Source organism: Dasypus novemcinctus, chromosome 2, assembly GCF_030445035.2.
Source record: "Dasypus novemcinctus isolate mDasNov1 chromosome 2, mDasNov1.1.hap2, whole genome shotgun sequence".
NCBI classification, from domain to species: Eukaryota; Metazoa; Chordata; class Mammalia; order Cingulata; family Dasypodidae; genus Dasypus; species Dasypus novemcinctus.
Genome location: NC_080674.1, coordinates 163081469 through 163104222, shown reverse-complemented (window position 1 = coordinate 163104222; position 22754 = coordinate 163081469). Strand labels below are relative to the sequence as shown.

At 37.4% G+C, this 22754-nt stretch overlaps 1 pseudogene; it reads left to right on the top strand.

The window, feature by feature from the left end:
- Positions 1–12259: 12259 nt before the first annotated feature.
- Positions 12260–22754, top strand: part of LOC101432512 (ribosome biogenesis protein BRX1 homolog pseudogene) — a 78214-nt pseudogene continuing 67719 nt past the window's right edge.

Below are 22754 nucleotides of genomic sequence, written 5' to 3'. Positions count from 1 at the left end.
AGCTTTCAAACATGGTTCCATTTTGGTTTACATTATGGTTTATATTTTAGACTGTACAAATTTCTAAATTTTTAGTTTTCTTATGTTTTACATTATGGTATACATTTTAGCTTATAGACTTGTATACATTTTTGGTGTATGTTAACATGTCCTATATCCATCACTACGTGATCTTGTGGAGCACTTCCATTGCCACCTAGTTACCCTGCTTCTATCTATTCTAAACCTCTTTCCCTCTCCCCTCAGAGCCCACAGTGAAAATCAATCTTCACTACCTGAGGGACTAGATTTACAGATACTTGCAACAATGCTGAGGGCTTGACATACTAGACTACCTTAACCCATTGGGAGCCGATTCTATCAAGGGACACAATTCTCTCTGCTTGAGAACATCAGGTCTCCCCAGGATGTGGGTATACCTTCACACTCATTTTATGGTCCCCACCCAATGATTTAACACACTATGACAAAAGGAGTACTCACACACTCCCTAACAGCCTGCCCCCGTGTCAGAAGCCCCCCCCCTTAAGCACCTTAAACATGTAATCCTTCCTTATTATATTTTCTAAAGAGTTTCCTCAACCTCATAGTTTCAACCATATATTCAACTGTTCCCTCCCAAATTCAACTGTTCCCTCCAGCCCTCCCCCCATTTCCTTGGGCCATTTGACCCATCCTCCCAACTCCAGTCCCCCTCAAGCCTGCAAATCTCCACCCAAAGGTATCCCTATGTCCCCATCTTATCCCTTCCCTCTACAAATACTTACCTCCAACTTATCATAGACTTCACCCATGTAGGCTTCAGTTCACAACCTTCCTTCCCCCCTTCCCAATTCCTTTAAGCCTATCTTCCAGTCTTTAGTTCTCTGAGACAGCTTGGTTTGCTTGTTTCATATCAGAAAGGTTATGTAGTATTTGTCTTTCAATGCCTGGCTTGCTTCACTCAACTTAAGGTCCTCAAGATTCATCCATGTTATCACATGTGTTTGTACTGTATTCTTTCTTATAGCTGAGTAGTATTCCATTGTATGTATATACCACATTTTATTTGGGTTGATTCCAACTTTTGTCAAAAGTGAATAATGCTGCTATGAACATTGGTGTGCATATATCTGTTTGTGTCCTTATTTTTGGTTCTTCTGGTATATATCCAGCAGTGGAATTGCTGAGTCGTATGACAATTCTATAGCTAACTTATTGAGAAACCATCAAACTGTCCTCCAGAATGGCTGGATCCTTCTACATTCCCACCAGCAGTGGATGAGTGTTCCTATTCCTCCACATGCTCTCCAGCACTTGCAGACTTCTGTTTTTTTGATAGCTGCCAGTTTTATGGGAGTAAGATGGTATCTCATTGTAGTTTTGATTTGCATTTCCCTAATAGCTAGTGATTTTGAGCACTTTTTCATGTGCTTTTTAGCCATCTGTATTTCTTCTTTGGAGAAGTGTCTGTTTGGGTCTTTTGCCCATTTTTAAAATGGGTTGGTTGTCTTTTTATTTTCGAGATGTATGAGTTCTTTATATATGCAGGATTTAAGTCTCCTATCAGATATATGGTTACCAAATATTTTCTCCCATTGGGAAGGCCCTCTTTTCACTTTCTTGACAAATTCCTTTGAGGTGCAAAAGACTTTAATTTTGAGGAAGTCCCATTTATCTATTTGATCTTTTGCTGCTTGTGCTTTGGGTGTGAAGTTCATGAAGCCATTTCCTATTACAAGTTCCTGTAGGTGATTCCCTATATTATTTTTTAAGGTCTTTATGGTCTTGGCTCTTATATTTATGTCTTTGATCCATCTCGAGTTGATTTTTGTATAAGGTGTGAGTTGGTAATTCTCTTTCCTTCTTTTGCATATGGTAATCCAATTCTCTAGGCACCATTTGTTGAAGAGGCCAGTCTCTATAGTTGAGTGTGCTTGGTGGCCTTGTTGAATATCAGATGACTGTATATATGAGGATCTATATCAGAACTCTCAATTTGGATCCATTGATCAGTGTGTCTATTCTTGTGCCAATATCATGGCATTTTCACTACTGTAGATTTGTAATATATTTTGAAGTCAGGTAGTGTGATTTCTCCAATTTCATTTTTCTTTTTCAATATGTCTTTGGCTACTTGGGCCCTTTTCTTTCCAAATAAATTTCATAGTTAGCTTTTCTAGTTCATTTAAAAGCTGTGTTGATTTTTATTGGGATTGCATTGACTCTGTAGATCATTTTTGTAGGATAGACATCTTAATAATATTTTGTCTTCCTATCCATGAACAGGGAATATTCTTCCATTTATTTAGGTCTTCTTTGATTTCCTTGAATAGTGTTGTGTAGTTTTCTGTGTATGAGTCTTTTACATCTTTAGGTACATTTATTCCTAGGTATTTGATTTTTTAATTTACTATTGTAAATGGTATTTGTTTCTTGATTTCCTCCTCAGATTGCTTATGATCAGTATACAGAAATGCCACAGATTTTTGTGCATTGATCTGATCTTATATCCTGCAATTTTACTGAAGTCATTTATAAGTTCTAGAAGCTTTGTTGTAGATTTCTCAGGGATTTCTATGTATAGGATCGTGTCATCTGGAAATAGTGAACTTTTGATTTCTTCCTTTCCTATTTGGATCCCTTTTATATCTGGTTCTTGCCTCAGTGCACAAGCAAGTACTTCTAACACAATGTTAAATAGAAGGGGTGATGGCGGGCATCCTTGCCTTTTTCCTGATCTTAGAGGTAAATATTTTAGGATTTCACCATTGCAGATGATATTAGCTGTCAGTTTTTCACATATATCCTTTATCATGTTCAGAAAGTTTCCTTCTATTTCTATCTTTTGCAGTGTTTTTTATCAAGAAAGGGTGCTGTATTTTATCAAATGCTTTTTCTGCATCTATAGATATGATCATGTTTTTTTTTTCTTCAGTCTGTTTATGTGGCATATTACATTAATTGGTATCCTTATGTTGAATCATTCTTGCATACCAGGAATAAAACCCACTTGGTCATGGTGTATAATTCATTTAATGTGTTGTTAAATGCAATTAGCAATTATTTTGTTGAGGATTTTCACATCTAGTTTCATTAGAGAGATTGGTCTGTAATTTTCCTTTCTTATGGTGTCTTTGTTTGGCTTTGGTATTAGGGTTATCTTGGCATCATAAAATGAGTTAGGCAATGTTCTTTCTATTTTGATTTTTTGGAAAAGTTTAAGCAAGGTTGATGTTAGTTCTTTCTGTAATGTTTGGTAGAATTCACCTATGAAACCACCTGGCCCTGGGCTCTTCTTATTTGGTGTGTTTTTAATGACTGATTCTATCTCTTTACTTTTGATTCATTTGTTGAGATCATCAATTTCTTCTTTCAACAATGGAGGGTGCTTATGTGTTTCTAGAAATCTGTCCATTTCCTTTAAGTTATCTTTCTTGTTGGAATATAGTTTTTCAAAGTATCTTCTTATGGTAGTCTTTATTTCAATGGGGTCAGTGGGGATATCCCCTTTCTCATTTCTTATTTTGTGTCTTTGCATCTTCTCTCTTCTTTTCTTTGTTAGTCTAGATAAAGGTTTTTCAATTTTATTGATCTTCTCAAAGAACCAGCTCTTTGTTTTTGTTTGTTTTTTTTTTTTAGCACTTTCTTATTTTCTATGTCATTTGATTCTGGTCTGATCTTTGTTATTTCTTCTTTCTTTGCTTTTTGTTTTTTGTTTTTTGTTTACTAATTCCTCCAATTGTGCAGTTAGTTCTCCAATTTTAGCACTTTCTTCTTTTTTGATGTATGAATTTATGGCTATGAACTTCCCTTGCAGTACAGCTTTTGCTGCATCCCATAAACTTTGATATGTTGTGTTATCATTTCGTTCATTTCAAGGTAGTTATTGATTTCTGTTGAGATTTCTTTCTTGATCCACTGTTTTTTTTAAGAATATGTTGTTTAACTTCCATATCTTTTTGTCAAATTTGGGTCTCTGGCCCTTGCAGATTTCCAGCTTCATTCCACTGTGGTCAGAGAAATTGTTTTGTATGATTTCAATCTTTCTGAATTCATTGAGACTTTCTTTGGGACATAGCATGTGGTCTATCTTGGAGAATGATCCATGTGAACTTGAAAAGAATATATATCCTGTTGTATTTGGGTGTTATATTCCATATATGTCAATGATGTCCAGATCTTGTAACATATTATTCAAAGTCTTTTTTTCTTTATTGATTCTCTTTTGAGATGTTCTGTCCAATGGTGACAATGGTGTATTATAGTCCCCCACTATAATTTTTGAGGCATCTCTTCCTTCTCTTAGTTTTTGCAGTGTTTGCCTCACATATTCAGAGGCACCCTTGTTAGGGGTATAAATATTATGATTGTTCTTTCTTCTTGAAAGATTATCCCTTTTACTAATATGTAGTGTTCATCTTTGTCTCTCACAATAGTTTTGCATTTAAAGTCTTTTTTGTCCAATATTAATATAGCTACTCTTGCACTTTTTTGGCTATTGTTTGCATATAAGATTGTTTTCCAGCCATTCATTTTCAATCTTGAATCCCTGGGTCTAAGATGTGTTTCTTGTAGACAGCATATCAATGGGTCATATTTCCTTATCCAATCTTCCAATCCGTGTCTCTTAACAGGTGAGTCTAATCCATTGACATTCAGTGTTATTACCTTCAAGGAATTACTTATATCAGCCTTATTTTCTTTGTATTTGTGTTTATCACATGTTGTTTGATTTTTTAAAAATCTTTTTGTCATTTAGTTGTTCTTACACTCTCCTCCAACTCTGTCTCTCCTGTTTTTTTTTTTTTTTCTTTTCTTTCCTTTTGCAGAACTCCCTTTAGTATTTCTTGAAGGACAGGTTTCTTGTTGGTATACTCTTTTAGTTTCTGTTTATCTGTGAATATTTTGAACTCTCTGTCAGTTTTGAATGCCAGCTTTGCTGGACAGAGTATTCCTGACTGGGAATTTCTTTCTTTTAGTACCTTGACTATATCATGCCACTGCCTTCTTGCCTCCATGGTATCAGATGAGAAATTAGCACTTAATCTTATGAAGTCTCCTTTGTAAGTGATGGTTCTCTTTTCTCTTGCTGCTTTTAGTATTTTCTCTTTGTCTTGTGTATTGGATAACTTGACAAGTATATGTCTTGAGGCAGGCCTGTTGGGATTTATGCTATTTGGGGTGCATTGTGCTTCCTGGACATGTACATGCATCTCATTCAGTAGGTTTGGGAAGTTTTCAGCCATTATTTCCTCCAACACCCCTCTGTCCCCTTTCCCTTCTCTTCTCCTTCTGGGATGCCTGTGATGTGTATGTTTGTGCATTTTGTATTGTCATTCAGATCCTTAGGTCCATGCTGGTTTTTTTCTATCTTTTTATTGATCAATTCTACTATCTGTTTAATTTCAGATGTACTGTCTTCTACATCACTGATTCTTTCCTCTGCCTCTTCAAATCTGCTATTATTTGCTGAGAGTGTATTTTTGATTTCTTGGATTGTGCTGTTCATCCTCATCATATCCATTATCTTTTTGTGCATGATTACAATTTCTTCTGTATGCTCCCCAAGTGTTTTCTTAATACCCTTAATCTCTTCCTTCATTTCATTAAAGTGGTCCATGATACATATTTTGAAAGCTTTAATTACTTGTTTGGTGTTCCACTCCTCTTCCTGATTTTTAGTTTGTTCATTGAATTGGGTCATGTTTTTTTATGGTTTGTAGTTTTTTGTTCCTGTCTGTTCATCATCTTATCTTGATCGGTTTATTCAGTTGATTAGTTTTTTTGTGTTGGGTTCAATTATTTGTTGTTTTTGTGTGTGTGTTAAGTCTTCCCTTTGTCACTTTGTTCTTCTTATTCTATTTCCTTGTGGTTGGCTAAGATCCCTTGAAGGAAAATATAAGGGCCAGAGAAAGCAAAAGGGGTAAGAAAAGAAAAAGATAAAAGTAGTATTGATAGTGAATGGTAGCAGAAGAACCATGTGAGATCTAGGAGAATGGATATTGAACTCATGTAAGCTGTGTAGGGTATAACAGTAAAAAAAATGTAATTATAATGAGATAGTAAAGTGAATGTGGGGAGAAATATAGTATGAAATAAAAGACCAGTTTGGTCCAGAGAGGGGGAAAGAGAAAAGAAAGCACAATAATATAAAGTGTGAATAAAAGATAGAAAACAGAATAGAGATATTAGAGATAAAAAGTCAGAAGTATTGGAGTCTAAACAAAGAGAGGTGGAATGTAAGAGAAACAATAAATGATGGAGGATAGAAAGGTGTAAAGAAAAGGGGATAGAGTTGGTAGCCCAAATCTGTACACACAATAAAGAGGAAATTGAGGATAAGGAAGCACAGTAAATAAGAAATGTTACCTGCAGCACCTAATATAAGAAAAAAGAAAAAGAAAGAAGAAGAAAAAAAGGGAAAACAGAAAGAAACAAAAAAACAAGAAAAAGAGAAAAGAAAAAAAGTGTCATGGGGTGATAAAGGGCAAGGAAAAACAAGAAAACAAACCAACAAAAAAGACCAGACCAGGCCTCAAGAAAGGAATCCTTTTTGCAATTGAATAAACTGCTTAGGAGTCTGACCTTCCCCCATTCTCCCTTCATTTCCCTTTCTCCCAGGGCAGCAGGAAGGCTGTTGAGGACTCCCTACAAGATTCAAATGGGTCCCTGGTGAACCAACTCACCTCAGAAAATAATGTCTCTTAATTTCTTGAGAGGGAGCACCCACCCCTTGCCAGGAACCCTAAATATGCTATTGTAAGCCTGCAAAGCACATCCTATTGTCCCTCTCCCTTAGGTGTGTTACGGGGGGGGGGGGGGGGGGTGTTAATTTTCTGACTCCACTTTCTCTCAGTCCAAGTTTCCTATCCCAGGGAATTTAGCTAAATCAGACTCTCTCAGCAGATTCATCTCTCCTCTCTTCCTAGGCTCTCCCCAAGTCAGCTGGTATGCACCTCCAAACTCAATAAAAGGCAGGGGGATCAGAAAATTGAATCTGCTCTCCTTGAGCCCCTCTATACCTGCCACCTAAACCCTCCCACTCCTGGAGTTACCTGGTCGGCTAGGGCAATGCCAGAGTTTCTGGGAGTGCTGGGCTTGGGAAACAGAGGCCTAGGAGAAAGTGGACTCAGGGTACATGGGTCTGTGAGATGTGGATTGCACGGGTTCAGAGAACACAGGCTTGGGGTGTACGCATTTAGGGAATACAGGGCTTGGGAACTCTGCTGCGAGGTCAGTAGTTCTCAGGGAAATCTGCAGCCTTTTGCCCTAGGGGGAAGGGATTTACCTTCCCACACCTTCCAAGTTCAGTGTTAGAAACCTGCAGTTTTACCTTGAGGAAGCACTAATTTTGTTGCAGTCTCTCCAGATCAACGTCCAGACACCTCCTGTTTTGTAGGTTCCTGAAATAGCCTGCTCTGGTAGGATCACATCACCACTCAGCTGGTCCTGGGATCCATGTGGGTCTTTCGTGGAGAGCTGTGTGGATGCTTTTTAGTCTGGCAGGACCTTGGTGGGCCCTGCGTCCAGCTTGCACTCACAGTCCTGGGACTGCAGGGGAACTGCAGGGTGGGGGTTCTTGCTCCTAGCAGCCTGGCTCGCAGTAAACCATAAAGTCCCCTTTCTGGACCTGAGGACAGGCACTATCTGTCTGCCAGTGGCTCCCACTCCCATGCTCTCTCCCACTCCCATGCTCTCTCCCACTCTCATGCTCCCTCCCACTCTCCTGTAGAAGTTTTAATTAGCTGTACTGTAAACGTGTGGAAACGTGTAAAGTGGAAACGTGTAAAGTAACACATAGTAACAGCTAGTTTATACATGGGGATGTGGCTGAAAATGGTAGTCTAGGTATGTAAATGCCAATTGAAAGAATGCTAGAGAATAATCTAGGAACTGAATAGCACAGTAAATCTCGAGGTGAATGAGAATTGTGGTTGATGAATGTGGAGAAGCATGAGAAAAATATAGCCGGAGTGACCCATGGACAGTGGTTAGCGGTAATAATATAGTATTCTTGCATCTATGCAAAAGATGTACTGTGTTGATAATGAGGCAATATGGAAAATGTGAGCCTAATGGACACTATGGCCATGGTAACAATCAGATGATATTTCTTATCTGTACAAATGTTCCACCACAGTGTGTTGATAGAGGGATGTTTTTTTGGGGAATTCTGAATATATGTATGATTGTTTTATAAGTTTACAACTGTGTCCTAAAAATATATATTTAAAAAATAATAATAGGTGGGTTTGGGGAAAAACACACCAAATGTAAAATAAGGACTATAATTAGTAGTAAGTTTTTGACACTATTTTTTCATAATTTGTAACAAACAACTCACAACAATGCAAGGTATTGGTGGAGGATTGACGTATGGGAGACCTGTATGATGTTTTGCATGTTTGCTTTGTAAGTTCACAACTTTTACTATACACTTAATTGTTTATGTATGTTCATATATAAATGATGTAAAGATAATAATAATAGGGTTGGTTGGAGGAAAGATACCTTTGGATAGCAGTAATATTTTGATAATGTTCTTTAATCATTAGTTAAAAAGTTTTAACAGCAATGCAAGTTATTGGTGGTAGGGTGAGATATGAGAGTCTTGTATGATGTTATATATGTTTGTTTTTAAGTTCACAACTATTATTATACACTTATTATTTATGTATGTTGATATATGAGTGATATACTTCAATAAATTAAAAAAGAACAAACTACCTGACCATCTTGATTGATGTAGAAAAGGAATTTGACAAAATCCAGCATCTTTGTTTATAAAAAGACTTTGAAAGATAGGTATAGAAGGAAAGTTTCTCACCATAATGAAAAGGCATATATGAAAATCCCACAGCCCACACTGTAGTCAGTGGGGGTAAGGTTGAAGGCTTTTCCACTAAGATCAGGGCAAGACAAGGATGCCTACTGTCATCATTGTTATTCATCATTGTGCTAGAAGTTCTAGTTAGAACAATAATCAAGAAAAAAATAAAAGGCATCCAAATTGGAAAAGAGGAAGTAAAACCCTCACTATTTGCAGATGACATGATCCTATACACAGAAAATTCTGAAATATCTATAACAAAACTATTAGAGCTAATAAATGAGTTCAGCACAGTGGCAGGATATAAGAACAACACTAAAAAATCAATCAGTAGAGTTTCTATATACTAGTAATGAGCAAGCTGATTAGGAAATCAAGAAAAAAAATTCCACTTACAATAGCAACAAAAAGACTCAAATATCTAGGAATTAATTTAACTGGGAACATAAAGAATCTGTATTCAGAAAACTACAAAACATTGCTAAAAGAAATGGAAGAAGACCTAAACAAATGGGAGGACATTCCATGTTCATGGATTAGAAGATTAAACATTGTGAAGATGTCAATTCTACCCAAACTGATTTATAGATTCAATGGAATCCCCGTCAAAATCCCAATAGCCTACTTTACAGAAATAGAAAAATCAATTACCAAATTAATTTGAAGGGAAAGATTCCTGAATAGCTAAAAGTTTTCTAAAAATAAGGAGTAAATTTGGAGGACTCACACTTCCTGACCTTGAAGTTTATTATAAAGTTATAGTTGTCAAAGCAGCATAGCATTGGCATAAATATAGACACAATGATCAATGGAATCAGTTTGAAAGTTCAGTAATAGACCCAAGACCTCTATGATCAACTAGTTTTTGATAAGCCTACCAAGCATATTTTTTTGGGACAGAACAGTCTCTTCAACAAATGATGCTGGGAGAACTGCATATCTATAAACAAAAGAATGAAAGAGGACCAGTTTCTCATTCTCTATACAAGTATCAATTCAAAATGGATCAGAGACCTAATTATAAGAGCCAGTACCATAAAACTCCTAGAAGATAACATAGGGAAACATCAACAAGACCTTGTTGTAAGTGTGGGTCTCTTAAATCTTATACTCAAAGCACAAGCAACAAAAGAAAAAAAATAGATAAATGGGACCTCCTTAAAATTAAACACTTCTGCACCACAAGGGACTTTGTGAAGAAAGTAAAAAGGCAGCTTACTCAATGGAGAAAATGTTTGGAAATCATATCCATCAAAGGTCTAATATCCATGGTATATAAAGAGATCCCACAACTCAACAATAAAAAGACAAATGACCTGAATTTAAAATGGGTACAGGACCTGAAAAGGCATTTTTCTAAAGAAGAAATAAAAAGGGTGTAAAAAAACATAGAAAAAATGTTCAGCATCACTGACTGTTAGAGAAATGCAAACCTAAGCTACAATGAGATGTCATTTTATGCTTACTAAAATGGCTACTATTTAAAAACAGAAAACTACAAGTGTTGGAGAGGATGTGGAGAGATAGCAATGCTTATTCACTGTTAGTGGGAATGTAGAATGGTAGAACCACTGTGGAAGTCTGTTTGGTGATTCCTAAGGAAGTTAGATATAGATTTTCTGTGTGACCCAGCAATGGCAACAGCACTACAAGATATACACCAGAAGATTTGAGAGCAGATACATGAAATGATATATGCACACTGATGTTCATAGCAGTATTATTCACAATTGCCAAAAGATGGAAACAACTCAAGTGTCCATCTACTGACGAATGGATAAACAAACTATGGTATAGGCACAATAGAATATTCTGTAGCTGTAAGAAGAAATGAAGTCATGAAGCATATGACAACATAGATCAACCTGGAGGACAATATGTTGAGTGAAACAAGCAGACACAACAGGATAAATATTGTATGATTTTTCTATTACTAAATATAATGAGCAAACTCATGGAGTTAATAGCTAGAATATAAGTCACCAGAGAAAAGAATGTGGTTAGAGAATGGAAAATGAGGTTTAATCTGTTTAGAATTGGTGAAAAGTTGTTTATAAATGTTTGGAAATGAACCAAAATGGTGAAAGCACATCATAAGGTTTTTAATCAGTAGTGCTAACATATGGATATGATAGTGGTTTGTTTTTTATTTTTTTCTTATTTTTTGGAGTAATGAAAATGCTCCAATATTGATTAAAGTGATGATCGCACAACTCTATGATTATACCAAATACCATTGATTGTACACTTTAGATAAATTGTATGGTTTATGAAAAAAAATGAATAGGGTTGGGGAAAAATACACTAAATGTAAGATATTTACTATAGTTAATAGTAAGACTTTGACAATGCTCTTTCATAATTTGTAACGAATGTTTTACAACAATGCAAAGTATTGGTGGCGGGGTGATGTATGGGCACCCTGTATGATGTTATGAATGCTTGTTTTATAAGTTCACAACTTTTACTATACACTTACTTTTTATGTATGTTCATGTATGAATGATATAATTTCATAATTTTTTTTAAAAGGATATTAACCTTGGGTTGTTAAGCTTAAGGTTTAGATATGGTTTCCTGTATTTGTCTAGAAGACCTTAGGTAAGTCAGCTTACTTATCGGGGTTTTACTTTCCTCATTTATCAAATTACCACCTACAGTAAAGGTTTTTGAGATAAAAAATTAAATAACAGGTCTGTCAATGACAAAATTGCATGTCTCCTTAGAGAAAACTTTGCTGAGTCTTCCAAGAGTCCTGATGAGGAAATTTAATATCTAGAGAGGAAAAGTGACTTATCCCATGTTAAACAGTATAATCACAAAGACCTGGGACAGAGAGTCTAACTCTTTTAACATTCATTATATTTTTCAAAGAGCAAATTAATAGTAACAGTTAACATTTGAGGACTGACTAGAAGACAGGCACTCTACTAAGAACTTTATATGAACTAATGTGTGATTCTCAACATAACCCAATGAGGTAGGTATTATTATTATTCTCATCCCACAAATGAGGAGTCTGAAGTTCAGAGGGACTAAATGGATTTCTCGAACTTGCACAGGTAAAAACTGATAGAACCAGGAATTAAACACAGGAAGTTACTCTTTTAACCATTAAGTTATATTGATCTCTGCCACCATGACAGACACACAGCAACATTAAGATACACATTGGCAGATTTCACAAATGTTCTTCCATAAGCCCCAGTTACAGTATACCCAAAGGAATGCTCTGAAAAAAGAAACTCTGGCATCTATGGCATCATAAGGATCCAGAGAAAGGGTGTGAAAGCCTATGTCACTGAGCTGCCAAAGAAGTTCTGTCTAGTCTGTGGCTTAAAAATGGGGCATAGGAACGGAAGTTGGAAAGCAGGATGTTCCAGGCAGAAGGAACAGCATGTGTGAAGAATACAGCTCATCTGAGGAATTGCAGAAAGTACAGTCAGGATGAGGAGAGATGAGCAGCTGGGGAATAGCAGTGAGCATATCAACAAGGGCTTTGTGGATCCCAGCTCAGAATTTAGACATCTCCATGAGGGCAGTAAGAATCCATGGGATGGTTTTAGTCAGGGCAATGACACAATATAGTACCAGCTTTGAAAGATCACTGTGACCACAATGAGGAGAATACAGCAGAGACAAGCAAGCCTGGAGCCTGAGAGAGAGGTTAAGAGGTGTAGTAATGATCGGGAACACTTTTTCAAAATTTCTAGGCAAAATAAGGGCACTGTGAATGCGTAAGTGCCAGGCATCACCTGATTAGTTACTGACTTGCATCCCAAAATTGCTCAGCACCCACTAGGGCCTTAATGTTGATAAATCCATATCCAAATAATTTCACCAGAGTTTTCTGAGACAGAACTGGGGCTCTGCTCTTCTCTGTTGCTCCCTAAAGTGCCCACAAATCTAAGTGCTGCTCAACCCTGAGCAATGATTTGCTATCAAGCATTGCCTGTCTAGAGGTGCCTTTACTCCACTGTCCCCTGCCTTGTAGACAAAAAGGAAAACTTCAGGATGAGATGCTCTGGAAGCTGACAGATAGGCCAGACCCTGTTTGGAGGCATTTAAACTTATTTCACAGTTAATACAGCATCTGGGGCACATTTTCCTGCTTTTATGCCAATTTTTATGTGTTTCTGCCATACAGTCGGAAGCCAGGATCATAAAAAAGAAGGAAACCGGTTCAAAAAATAAAAGTAAATAAGCACATTCTGCTTTAACACTCCCAGGAGCACTGGGTCCAGTGAGTTTATGAGCTAGAGAAAAAAAACCCCAAAAATCAAAAATACAAAACAAAAAACCACATACCACTATAAATAAAGGCAGGGAAATGCTGCCCGATTGTATTAGAATACATCAAGCTCAGGAGGGAAGGGGAAGTCTGAGCTGAGAGTAGACAGAACAGCATTTTAGTCTAGAATCTATTTATCACTGATTGTCCAGGTGACCTGGAGTCAATTCACCTCTTCTCTGGGTCTGTTTTCTTATTGTATTCATTTTCCAGTGGCTAAAAAAAATACCATATAGTAGTTGAGATAACAATAGGAATTTATTGGCTCATTGTTTTGAGGCTAGGTAATGTCCAAAATCAGGGTGTTAGGAAGGTCATGATTCCTCTAAAAGACTGGTGTTCTGGGACTGATCCTTGGTTCTTGGCATTGCTGTTGCGTGGAGAGACACATGGTGGTATCTTCTTTCTCTCCTGGGTTCTGTTGACTTTCAGCTCTCTCTCTCTCTCTCTTTCTCTCTCTCTCTCTCTCTCACTTTCTTTCTCTCTCTCTCTCTCACTCTTACTCTCTCACTCTCACTCTCATTCTCTCTCACTTTGCTTATAAAGGACTCCAGGATTTTGGATTAAAGACCAACCTGAATGAGTTAGGCCACACCTTCACTGAAGTAACACCTTCTAGAAATCCAGTTTACAATAGGTCCACACCCACAGGATCAGACACTGGGGCCTGAACATACCTTCTGGGGTAAATATAATTCCCCAACATTATATGAAAATACAAATAAAAATAGAATATACATTTTATACTAAATGCCCTCCAACAGTTTCTAGTTCTACAATTATATTTATCATCTTTCACTTTGTGTGTCAAAACAGATATATAAGACCTGATTTTTTAAAATCTCAGTGAATTGAATCATATTACAAAAACAAAACTAATCCTATCTCACCTCTTTGGAGCAGGGGTTTCTCTAATAACACCTCTGTGGAACAGTCTGAAGCCTTAAAAATTGACTAATGTGGTTTTACTTCTAATTTGGAGGGAGAAAATAAATTAATGGATAGACTTGCCAATGTCCTCCCAGTATAGATAATTTATACACATCTGTTTATACTATAAAAACAAATGCAGATTCTATTTCATTTAGGACAAAATTATATTTGGCTACTTTGGTTTAAAATAACGTTTTTTTTCTGACTTTACATAAATAGCTTAAACTTTGAGGTAGGCAAAAGCTCTGAGGTTAAAACTATAAACTTCTACATTATATCTGATTTTAAGTTTAGGCTCTGATACTCTATAGCTATGAGTCTTTGAGAAAAAATATTCTCAGAAGCTGTTTCCTCAACTCCAAAATGGGGACAATAATAGCATTACCACATGTATTTATTATGGGGATTAAGTCAGATAAGGTTTTAAAGCTCTTAGCACAGTGTTTGGTAAAATAAGTGTTTTGCCAATATTATATAATGGGATATGTAGCATGATGAAAATAACTCATAAATTTGAACTGGGTCTTGAAGGAAGAGGAAGATTTAAACAAGCAAAAATAAATAACTGAAAATTCCATTTGGTGGTTTTGGTAGCTTGATTGCAAGAATAGTTCCAATTCTCTACTACACTCTGCATTCACATACTTTGTAATATGGGTTTGCCCCTCCTCCCATAAAGGGAAAGTCTGTCTCTCCACTTCTTGTATGTAGCTGACTTCATGATTTGCTTTGGCAAACAGAATATGGTAGAAAGAACATTGTGCCAGTTTCATGACCAGACCTGGTATGCCTCTGCTCATTCCCTTGAAAGCCTGTCTTTATCTTAAGTCTACATTCACTGAAAGTACAGGCTAGCCAGCTGGAGGACAAGGGTCATGTGTAACAGAGGTGAGTCAGTCAAGTTGTCCAAGCTGAGACCCCATACAGCTAAGAGAGACCAGCTAGAACCACCTATTTGACTTTAGCTGATTTCAGAGGCATGCATAAGCCCTGCCAGTCCAGCTGAGATGAGCAGAGTCACCAGAAAACCCATAGACTTCTGAACAACAACAAATGATAGTTATTTTAAGGTACTAAGGATTGGATTGTTTTGTTACACATTAGCTAACTGATACAGTGTTGATGTTGGTTGTGGTGGTCCAGAGAGAGGAAGGGGAAAGGAGTTTCAACTGGTAAGAGGAGATTAAACTGAATAAAAAAAAAGTCATACATCTATGAGTGGGGGAAAGTGAGTTTTTGTAGAAGAAATAAAGACAACTTATAGAGTGTTTTATAATTCACACAAAAATAAATGAAGAGCCAGTGATTGTAATTTATACAAAAGGAAAAATATTTTCTGATTGAAAGCACCATAAATTAGAGTGTAAAGAAAGGGACAAATGATGTTTAAAATAAATGACATAAAATATTAATAACCTTAATATGCAAAGTTTAAGAAATCTATCAAGAAAAATAAGCCATAAAACCCTTTAAAACCAATAGAAAACATGTCCCTTATTTTAGGATTGTTGTATATGTTACCAGCTTTCCCCCTCATCTATCTACATTCTATTCATGTTTTAGATCTCAGATTAAATATTTCTTCCTCAAGGAAGTCTTGCCTGAACCATGAGATTATAATAGGTCCTTCTGTTATATGCTATCAAACCAACCTGCTTTTCCCATTTCACTTATCATTATTTGTTCAGTGTCTGTTTTCTCACTTGGACTAATTCCATAAACCATGAATTGAAACTATTTTGTTCACCAATATGATTCAGGCATCTGGCAAAATTTCTGACATAGGGTAGACATTCAATAAATATTTGAAAAGAAATGAGTCCCTGAGTAATGACCATGAACAAAACAGCTTAGGCAAAACTTGAATTAAAAATAAAAAGAGACCATGATTACAAAAAAAATCTAATACCCATGAATACAAAAATCCAGCTAAACATTAATCAAGAAATGCAAAGGAAAACAAGATATTTCAGACTAAAAATAGTCTGACTTAAGTCCATGGTAAGCATGCAGCACTAAACTGATATAATTGTTATGGAATGTAATTTAAATATAAAATATTAATTCAAATATTCATATACTTTAACCTAGCACTTTCACTTCCAGAGGAAAAAATTAGATGGAGTCCAAGTTTTATGAATAAAGATGATCACAAGGCCTAATTTTAATAGAAATAACATGATGATCAGTAATATTATTGTACTTACAGTCAATATAATTTGGAGGTTGAGAACATTGGCTCTGAAATACAAAGAAAGTTAAGTTCTAATCCTGGGTCCATCCTTTAGCTATATAGCAAAAGCCTAATAATTTAACTTGACTGACCCTTGGTGGTTTCATCTGTAATGATGATAGCACATTAATCAATAAATGTGTGGATTTTAGGAATTAGGCACTTATCTTATTTTCAATGCACACACTTAATGCTCTTTGAGGAAGTAGTATCTCTCATTGACATTTCAAAATCTCAATTTGCTTTTTTCTGTTCTTTGTGGCCCTAAGCAGCTGAGAGAGGCTGATTTGTTCTGTGTACTAATGTGGTTAAATGTAGCTTAGAACTACATGAGTAAGGAAAGGACAACCGCACATCTGTGTGAGTGTCCTTGGTCTTTTGCTACTGTGGTTTCCTTTGTTCTGAGCTACCTTTCTTCTCACAAAGAGTCAACATTTGAACACAAAGTATCCATCCCTGCAGGAAAACAAAAAACAAAAAACGCACTAGTGGCTGGGACAATATAATAATAACTAACAGGTTTACTGGGCTGTGTGGTATGTTTAAGTTCTTGACAAAAGATAAGACTGTGTCACTAAAAATAGATTAAAAAAGAATACGAAGTTCTTGCACTTTAGGGTTATAAAACTAACACAGTTGCTTTTATCTTTAAAAACCTTTCTGGAGCCTAGTTTGGTATACAAATGAATTTGAGGTTAGAACAGCTATCACTGTTACCAAATTTTTGCAAAACAATTGGTGTTTTGTGTAAGAGAAGACTGCAAGAAGAAAGTGTTATGTAAAAATAATTTAAAATTGTTTCATTAATTTTGGGGCATTTTTAAATAATTTGATTTTTATTTATCAGAGAGCTTAAACCCTGTGTTTTATAGGGATAAATATTAAATCCAAAATACAAAGTTTTATTAAAAAAAAGATTAAATAAAACAGTTCAGCTAATTCCCAGTTGGTAACCAATTTACCAATTTAAGTTGGTAACTTAAATCCAGGTACCAATTTAAGTTGGTAACTTAAATCTGTAATTTAAGATTTACAGAAAAATTACAAAGATAGTACAGAGAATTCCCCTCATACTCCTCACCCACTTTCCCCCATTATTAGCATTGTACATTACCTTACCATGTAATATTTGTCACAACTAAGAAACTGACATTAATTATTGCTTTAACTCAATTTTATTTGGATCTCACCATTTTTGTAATAATATTCTTTTTCTGTTCCAGGATCCCATCCAGGGTACCACATTGCATTTTATTTATTTAGTTTTTTTTCTTTCTTTCTTTTTTAAGTTACATTTAAAAAAATGAGGTCCCCATATACCTCCCACCCCCCTCACCCCACTCCTCCCACATCAACAATCCCCTCATCATCACGGGACATTCATTGCATTTGGTGAATATTCCGGAGCACTGCTGCACCACATGGGTAATGGTCCATACCGTAGTTCACACTCTCCCAGCATCCATCCAGTGGGCCATGGCAGGACGTATAATGTCCAGCATCTGTCCCTGCAGTACCACTCAGGACAATTCCAAGTCCTGAAAATGCCCCCACGTCATATCTCTTCCTCTCTCTCCCTACCCTCAGCAGCCACCATGGCCGCCTTCTTCACATCAGTACCACAATTTCTTCCATTATTAACCACAATAATTCCATAGCAGTATATCAGCAAGTCCACACCAATCCATACTCTATTCCTCCATCCTGTGGCCCCTGGGATGGTGATGTCCACTCCACCTCTATATCGAGAGGGGGCTTAGATTCCACATGGATGATGGATGCAATTCTCCTGTTTGCAGCTGTAGGAACCATCAGCTCCCTGGAGTGGTGGTTGACTCCCTTCACCTCCCTGTTATCTGGCTGGGGCAAGTCCAGTAAACCAGAGGATAGACGTTGCAAGTCTGCTGAGGCTCACAGCCTGGCTGTCACATGGACAGTCCAGAGATTTAGGTCTCCTGAGTATATACCAACTCCAGCACCAACCACAGGTCTGGTAAAAGTAACAGAAGAGACATGTGTAGAAAAGTCACATCTGAGTTCAACTCCATCACACTCAGGAACACAAACTCCAAAGTAGGGCCAACTGACATGGCACTGAACTCCAGAGCCATCTGCCATGACCATAGAACCTGTGGGTCTCTATAGCCCTCAGGAGAACCAGTACCTGGGATTGTATCTACTTTGGCTGTCTCTGGGACCCTGGTGAAGTGTGCATAAGTGTGACCGCTCTGATGACCTCCTGACTCTTTTTTGGAGACTCAAAGTCATATAAACTCATTCGTCCTTTCCATTTCCCCCTAAAATCACTAGCTATTAGGGAAATGCAAATCAAAACTACAATGAGATACCATCTTACTCCCATAAGACTGACAGCTATCAAAAAAACAGAAGACTACAAGTGCTGGAGAGGATATGGGGGAATGGGAACACTCATCCACTGCTGGTGGGAATGCAGAAGGATCCAACCATTCTGGAGGACAATTTGGCGATTTCTCAATAAGTTAGCTATAGATTTGCTATATGACCTAGCAATTCCACTGCTGGGTATATGCCCAGTAGAATGAAAACAAGGACACAAACAGATATATGCATACCAATGTTCATAGCAGCATTATTCACTATTGCCAAAAGTTTGAATAAACCCAAATGCCCATCAACAGATGAATGAATAAATAAAATGTGGTATATACATACAATGGAATACTACTCAACTATAAGAATGAATATAGTACAATCACATGTGATAACATGGATGAGTCTTGAGGACCAACCCAGGCATTGAAGGACAAATACTACATGACCTCTTGGATATGAAATAAGTAAACCAAGCTGTCTTGCATTGCATTTTTAGTTGTCAGCATCTCTAGGCCCCTCTGGGTCTGTGACAATTCTCAGTCTTTCCTTGCTTCTCATGGCTTTGACAGTCTTGAGAATACTGGCCAGGCAGTTTGTGAAATGTCCCCTAAGCTGGGTTTGTCTGACATTTTCCTTATGTTTAGACTGGGGTTTGGGGCTTATGGAAAGAATGTCTCTTATCAGCCACAGCACAATTGATGTTAACTGTCATCACGTGGTTAAGGTAGTGTTTGCAAGATTTCTCACTGTAAAGTTATTTTTTTCCCTTTCCTTACTCTATTCTTTGGAATTGAGTTACTAAGTGCAGCCCACATTCTAGATGGGAGCAGGGACTCTACTCGTTTTCTGAAGGAAAAGGTATTTATATATATAATTTGGGATTCTTCTGTCGGAAGGATTTGCCTCTTTACTTTCATTTTTCCTTCCTTCCTTCCTTCCTTCCTTCCTTCCTTCCTTCCTTCCTTCCTTCCTTCCTTCCTTCCTTCCTTCCTTCCTTCCTTCCTTCCTTCCTTCCTTCCTTCCTTCCTTCCTTCCTTCCTTCCTTCCTTCCTTCCTTCCTTCCTTCCTTCCTTCCTTCCTTCCTTCCTTCCTTCCTTCCTTCCTTCCTTCCTTCCTTCCTTCCTTCCTTCCTTCCTTCCTTCCTCAATAATTCATTTATATCATTATGGACTTGTATATATTTATTTTATACTTTGAGTTACAATCTAACCTTATGTTATTTATTTTCTTGCTCAAATTGTTCCTGCTTTGACTATAACAGTCTGTAGCAGTTTGATATTATTGATGAATTCTAAAAAGAATTACTGGATTATGTTTGTAAACTGGTCTTTTCCTCTGAACATATGAGATTATATTTGATTCAGAGGTTTACTTGATTAAGTAATCAGTAGGGCATTGAGTCCCCACCCCTTGGTGGGTGGGGACTCAAAAGATAAAAGCCATGGCAAAGGACAGAGTTGAGGGTTTTTGATGTTGGAGTTTGATGCTGAAGCCTTAAGCTGGAACCCTGAGAAGTAAGCTCACAGAGAAAACAGAAGCAAGCTCCAGGAAGAGAGGAACTCTGAGCCCAGGATGAAGCAAGCCCTGGGAAGAGAGAAACCCTGAACCCAGAGAGAAGCAAAACCCTGGAAGAGAGGAACCCAGGAAGCCTGAACCATTGCAGATGGCAGCAGCCATCTTGCTCCAACATGTGAAAACAGACTTTGGTGAGGGAAGTAACTAATGCTTTATGGCTTGGTATCTGTAAGCTCCTACCCCAAATAAATACCTTTTATAAAAACCAACCAATTTCTGGTATTTTGCATTAGCACTCCTTTGGCTGACTAACACAGGGGCTCTTTTAGGTTGGTCCTGTGTCCCTTTGACATGCCCCCATCCTTTTGTTTGCTGAGTACTTCCTTACTTTCTAGTACTATTAGATACACCAGGCTTACCTTTACTTCCCCTGCCTTGGAATAAGAATTTTTGGCTTTTTAAATAAGATTTCTTTAGGGTACCTTGATTTCCACCATTCATTTATACCATTTAGGTGATTACACATATTTGGCACTGGCACTGGGTGCTTGGGTGCTGAGCATACTGTGATGATTGTCTCCCAGTAGTCTCTCACTGCGTATCTCTACTCCCTTTCTAGTGTCTTTGGTTAGAATAAAAATAATGTACTTAAGAACATTCCTGATAAACAAAATGAAATTATGATGGGACTAAGCGAAAACTACCTTCTCACCAAACTCTTTTTCCGAAACCTCTAACGTCTCACCAAACTCTTTTTCCGAAACCTCTAACGTCTGTGGCTTGGGTAAGTCTCCATCTTGTGAGCATTACTAGCCAATTTTAAATATGGGCTAATAACTGCAAAAGAAACAGAATGTTAGAGTGATTCCAGTGCAAGATGTAATAGGAAAGGGTGTGGGTGAGAGATGCTTTGCCATTTGATTGATCATAGGTCTTCTGCAGAATGAGGCAAAGAGGTCTGTTTGAAGGAGAGGGAAAAATGAAAATACACTCTTAGCCTCCCCCTTTTCTTCCCTCTGACTTCACATTACCATCTCCCACCCCTTGAATTCCCTAAACGTTCAGTCTGTATCAAACCCATGGAAACACTAATGATGCTGATTTGTCCATGCTTTCGATCAGAATTTTGTTCTCTCTACTCACCAAGTGCCATTTGAGGAAACATTCAGTGCTGGCTTCATTCACCTGAGTTTTATGATACCCACATATTTGAGGGTTTCCTTCAGCCTGTTCCAGGGCCTTCACAGTATAATTCAGAGAATGTACATTTCAAGCCCTCCCTCATCCTATTTCTATACATTTAGTCAAATGCAAGGCAGAGTTTGGGGTATGCTTGTTTCAACCAAAGGTTTAACTGTATCTTCAATGTCCTATGGAAGACCTGCGCTTTGTTTCTAAAAAAAAGACATAGCTTTATCCAATCAGTTGCCACTTTCCAAAAAAAAGTTTTTGTCTGGTGGTCAAGAGACCTCAGTATGAAGGAAGAGTCAGTCTTAGATCCTACATGTCATAGTATTGGTGGACTCAGTTTCCTCATCTATAAAATGGGGCTAACTGCATTTGTATTGATAACTTTTGTGGGAAGGATAGCTGAAATATCTGAACATGCTTTATATGGAAATGAATGTTATCAAGTAGGGGAAAAAACTATCTGACATAAAAATTTGCCCAGTCCTACAGGTTAATTGGCTTAGATTGAGCAAATACTGATGTTGAAAACCAAGGATATTTTGTTTAACTTATGGAGACCTGATAAAGAGAAGAAAGCACAGCTCACAAAGGACTATGCCCCAGCATTTAGCAATTAAAGTTAGGTCAGAAATGACCTAACTTGGAATCTGAATCTTTGAGGACTATTGCTGGAGATGCCAACAAGTTCTCTGTCCCCTTAGTCCATTGTCCCCAATGCCACCTCAATAAATCCACAATGTAATCACACCTTAAAATATCATTCACATATTCTCCCAAATCTTATATCATAGTTTCTCAAGCTTCAGGGTACATCAGAGGCCCTTGGGGGGTTTGTTAAAGTATGAATTCCTGGAATTCAGGAGGGGTGGAATGGAGCCACAATCTTCCCTTTTAACAACCAGATCAGGTGAGGCAGGAACCACATAAAAGATAACCAGACCCCAGGATGAAGTTTGGACTACTTAGCCTGACACTCAAGGCTTTTCTAAATCTGTTTCTCACCTGCCTTTTTCCTCATGTTATTTATCTTCCACCACAATTGGCTTGGCAACTAACAGGAATAAGGAATACAGAGCTCTCATCTTTAGGAAGCATGCCAACATCTGAACATATTATTTCAGGATGGTCCCTGACGTTACCTATCCAGAGTGTACTCCCAATCCTTGGCAGCTGATAGCAGAGTCCCCATCCTCTGAAGTTTCATTGCATGAGAATTACTGAATTGCATCTTTGGGAAAGTGAAGGGGATGGCATTGAGGGAAGTTTTCCTAGAAGTTCTATCATTTGAGTTGGGGATATAAGGAAGGAAAAGACTTCCACAGAAAGAGTTCACTCATAAATGAGGAGGAGCACTTCACACAGAAAACCCAGCACAAGCAAAGGTAGAATGTGTGCACATTAAAAAGTAAGTTGCCTAGAGGGTG